Raw genomic sequence first — 5,395 nt, forward strand, 5'->3', positions numbered from 1 at the left:
GAAAGTTCTATTTTTCTTAAATTTCTTATGCCACTGGAAAACCAGTCATTAAATGCATTTTTCCCAGCCTATGTCAATAATATACGCGTTTATGCATTGATAGAGTGATTCTGGGATTTTCACAAAACTGTTTTGACTTGACTGAAATTTGACGTCTTCTAACAACTGAAAGATGAACAATAAATCATCAACTAATAAACTAAATATCTATTTAAGTTAGTAAAACTCTCACACATAGATTTATAAAAGATCAAGCAATTGTAATAATGACATAATTTTGTTTTATATACCACATAGGCATGTTTTATTCTCATTTCACTTATTAAGAATTTAAATAATATGAACACGCTAATGTCTCCCCCGCATTTCCAAACAACCATTTCTATGGCAACTGCCTTAGAGTTACTAACATAAGTATTTAAAAAGTTTTTTATTTAAAATATTCAAAAAGTGTCTATATTCTCATTTGTAATCTTCAACCAATTTCACTAGAAAAAAAGATAAAATTTGAAGAAATTTCACGAACCTTGGATCAACCCTCGTATATTCATACATGTGTATTTCTTGTGACAAGACTTACTTGGGTACCATTTTATTTGACCTCTTTACCTTTAACTTGAAAATTGAACCACTTTGCAAAATTATATTTTTTTTACCTTGACCGTAACATTTGAAGGGTTTGTGCTACATGTATGACTATATATCCCACTTCAAATGTAAATTTCTTTTGCATTGACAAAACCTTTCTTCGCGTGTCAAAAATTTTGAACCTGACAGTATTTTCTCACCATCAAGTTAGTGTGATAAACTTTTGAAAAACTTGAATCTTGGACTTAAAAGGCAAATGATGCAAAGGAATACAAATGCATGCCTGAATTGGTATATATTTTAGGAAAAATTGTGATTGTAAATGATAAGAAAAATAATTTTGTAAAATATTTTGAGGTATCCGACCCATAAAAAGACATAATATTCTAACCTTAAATATCCATCCTGTATTAAATACTCTGGAAACTTACTCCAAAGCAGTTTTAGGGTAGAAAACGATTTACCAAGAAAAAGTCGAAAATGTGGTTCTTGAGCAGTGATTAATTAATTAAGAATGGGAACCAGATTTTTTTAAATGTTAGGTTCAGTAATGCTTTGGCTTGAACTTTCTTCTTTGGGTTGCTAGTCTCTATAAGAGTTATTGCTCTTGCTAAACTCCCCCTATTCTGACTTTTCAGTCCTTTGAAAATGTTTTGAACATATTCATCAGGTTCTATAAAATAAATACTACGAATATCAAATATACTATGGTTGAAAGATGTAGTTTAATATATGAGAATAGAAAACCGTTTTTAAAAACAGTTTTTTCACCAGATAGATTTTTTAAAATGAATTTTATTGATTAAACACAAAGGAGGATAACTCTAAGAAAGACGGAACAAGGTAAATAAAAATTAGGACACGTTTTGCTCTTACATATTGAGACTAAAACATGAACATAATATCTACATATACTGAGAATTCAACAATATATATCTGTTATGCATTCGTATTCATTGAATTGGAAGCTATTATGGATCGGATACCTTAAGAAAATTAACTGTCTATGTTTTTCGAAACCCACTTTTCTGCAACCATCATTATAAATCTATACAAATGTACAAAAGTCCTTTCATTGGGAAATTTTGAATGAAAAATGAAAATCTATTATATTAAACTTATTCATTTGAATAAAATATACATGGCTTACATTGTTATATTCGAGAGTTCTGATAAGAGTTTTAATTGTATCATCTGTCTTTAAAATAATTTTTGGTATTAGGGCTTTTATATTTTTCGTGGATAGAACTTCCTTTGGTTACCAACAATTTTGAACATTTGACCTTGAGTTTGGCCAATATCTTAAAAAAAATTATCCTCCGCTATATATATTTTATGGTTGATTTAAGGACTTTCGTATTTTCTCTTACGAGTTTTAATTGAAAAGATATTCCCTTGGGTGCCTTTAATTTTGACCCTTTGATCATAACTTTCAATTTGACATACATTTGAACGTCTTTATTCTTGGGTAATAAGATTTTATATATTATAGGTGTATTCTTTGTGACGAGAGACTTCTTTTAGGAGCTTGAACTTTGATTTTAGGAATCAAAAACTTTCGCCATTAGTTGTCATATGGGGGCATTAGTATTTTACACGATCTTTTTGTTTTCCTTTTTTAATAACATTTTTAATATCTTAATATATTTAACTTGAATCGTATAAGACTTAAATGATATTGATTTCATTTATAAGTTTTTAACCTTTTTAATTGATATTTATAGGTAACATTAGAATTTATTTGTGCTCAGTCCAGGGGAGGAAAGATTGTGTATCCTCAAGAAGCAAGACAGTTTGCAAAATACTCTGAAAATTTGGTACTTTTTGGGAAAAAAACCCAAATACCTTATTAACTTTTTTGCAGTTAATTACATTCTTTAAAGGTCTTATGGTGTTAATTTATGGACATTTTGTTTATATTTTTTTTTTTATGGGTAATGTATTTAGTTTAAAGACTAAACATGTATATTCAAACTGAAGTGTAATACATGTTTACGATACACAAAAAAATAAAGCACTGGATTATCATACTATTTTATTTAGAAAATTGCTTCGCTTCTATCATATACGATGAAAAATGATGGTTTTGACTGCGAAATGATTATGACATTACTGACCTGCAAACTACCAGGAAGACAGTTTACAGAAGATGATAAGGTAAAAAGGAAATTTAAGAAAAACTTAGCATATTTTATAGATAGGACCAAAAAGGGAACAAACTTATTAGTATCCCTTATTCTTCGTTGTACCTCGTTGTACAAAATTTGCATAATTATGAAACTTACTCGACATTTTATTAGAAAGATATATTTGAAATCTGCTCAAAGAAGTCACTCTATATTTCAATGGAAGAGATAGAAGCAGAACAGGAAGCTGAAATGGATTACATATATCAAGAGGAAGATCCAAATATGCCGCCTTTGGGATCTAGGGTCAAACGTGGACCTGATTGGGTCTGGGATAATCAGGATAATAATGGACCTGGGACTGTGATAGGGCATAATAAGGGTATTTCGCTTACTATACATAAAAGATATTTTAGTTTTGATAATATGGAAACATACTTTCTAAGAGTAAAAGTATTGCATTCAAAATGGGTACTTCAATTGTTCACAGCAATCTGTACTTGGAACTCTCCTTCCAAGACAGATTCACATCCTTTCTGTTTTCATAGATCTTTTTTTAACTGTCACTCTCTTCAAAACTTTACTTCATGCAGTCTTTTTTGAATTTAGTTTCCAAAAATTAATTTGCATTTTCTTTTAGATAAATGTGTATACGTAGAATGGGATACTGGTTCGGTGCATCCTTACATACAGATCTAAAACACCTTTTAGAAATATATGTAGATATGATGTTATAGTTTGTAGTGAACCTAGAATTACGAAAAAAGGCAATATTGCCACTGGCTGTCTTGTTAAAAGAGGTAAATAAATATTAAGCATGATCAGTGGCTAACAATTAATATACCGGTATTAATCAAAATACTTACAAGTGCATAACTATATATATATATGAATTTTACTCTCGGTCCAGACTGGGAAGGTGGAGACAAGGATGATGGGTTCAGAAGTATTGGATCAGTTTACAGATGTAAAAGAAATGGAATTGTTTATGTGCGTTTTCCAAAATCCTTAATCAGAAGATCGGTATATAATGTTGAACAATATTTCTATATATTAAAACTAGTGATAGAACAAATGCTTCAAATATTTATTGAACTAGAAGTAAATGATCAAAGAATTTATGGTATTTTCAGATGAGCTTAATATGAAAATTACCAAATGACGAAATTATCATCCGTGTGATTCAAAATCGACAAAATCTTCTAATTGACTTCTTTTTTACAGGTGAGATGGCATGACGGCCAAAAAACTGAAAGCAGATTTGGATATCGTGGGAAATATGAGTTACAGATTTGGTGATTATCAGTTACATTGTCCTAGCTAATACAATGTTGCTTCCAGCATTTAAAACTCTTTTTTAGTTCTTTAGCAATGATACTTTATAATTAGTCAAAATGCCATTAGTAGTGACATGCCTATTGGGGTTTTTGTTGGGTGTTAACATTATGAAGTATGTAATAATAACTTTTTCCTAATCAAATATCTTTGTGATATAAGTTATAGGATAGGCTTTATTGTTTCAAGAATTTGGGGAATAGAGGCAGTAATTACATCACTAAATGTAAGTAATTGTATTACATCTTTGTTCTGATGAAGCGACCCATTTTCCCCGGAAGCTGTTGAATACCTCCAGGATCAAACCAGAAAAGCAGAGATGAATTCCTCAGCCGAAGATATTTTTGAAAGTTCTTCATCTAACGGTCTGATTCTTAAAAGCAACCCTCTTATTTAAGACATTTAATTAATTTTCCACGTTATAAGATTCATTGTTTGAAGTTTTAAATTTCTTTTTTCTTCTAGCATCATGTGCATCTTCAAACAATGCTAACAGAGAGATTTGGAAAAGTTCCAATGCTAGACTTCCCTAAAGGGAAATATTTTAAAAACGAAAAAGCCGAAGGCGATTCAATGGATGTAGAAACGGACAGGATGTCAAAGTCATTGACTTTCTATGCATCAGATCAGTGGCTATGGAAAGATAAACAAGGCCGATGGAACCCATATCCGATAGAAACTAACAGCAAACTTAACAGATGTTATAAGCGAAATCCTAATTCTACTGTTATTGTTACAATCGAAGAAAACACGTAAGTGAAAAGTTCGTTGTACACAAAACAAAAGGAATTAAAAAACACTTGATTGTGACTTTAAAATAAATCGTAGAATATTTCTTAACAAATAGAAATATTGTTTTATTTTAGATACAGAGTAGTCATGACCAAAGGTACTGTATACAGGGAAATTTTCCCCCGTTATTTCGCCCCTTGCCTTCTCATTGGGCGAATTTAAAACGGGGCGAATTGAAACAATTCAGTATAATTTCTTAAACAAAACTTTGACTGGGCGAATTTAAAACGGGGTAAAATTGTTTGCAAGCGTGAGAGGGCGAAAATAACACGGGGCGAAAATAACCCTGTATACAGTATACAGATTAACTTGACGACAAGAGAGGAGTCAGAAGTGAAAATTGTTAAAAGCTAGTACATAAATAAAATTACTTTTCATCGTGATAGGTTTGTGTATGTGTTTTTCGTTTGTGGTAGTGTGTTTTCGTGCATGAATAATCTAAAGTGATTGGATGTTAAAGTTTTTATCCACTATTGCAAGAATTTAGAAATTGCTAGCTGCTATTTTCTTCCGTAGCTTCATATATACCAATATTAATGAGCAATAATATTAAC

At 30.6% G+C, this 5,395-nt stretch overlaps 1 pseudogene; it reads left to right on the forward strand.

Moving 5' to 3' along the window:
* The first annotated feature begins 2,658 nt into the window (after positions 1–2,658).
* On the forward strand, positions 2,659–4,801 carry LOC134236636 (uncharacterized; annotated as a pseudogene).
* The last annotated feature ends 594 nt before the right edge of the window (positions 4,802–5,395 follow it).

Source organism: Saccostrea cucullata, unplaced genomic scaffold (genome assembly GCF_032062105.1).
Source record: "Saccostrea cucullata isolate Sc308-1 unplaced genomic scaffold, CSIRO_AGI_Scuc_v1 ctg22926, whole genome shotgun sequence".
NCBI lineage: Eukaryota > Metazoa > Mollusca > Bivalvia > Ostreida > Ostreidae > Saccostrea > Saccostrea cuccullata.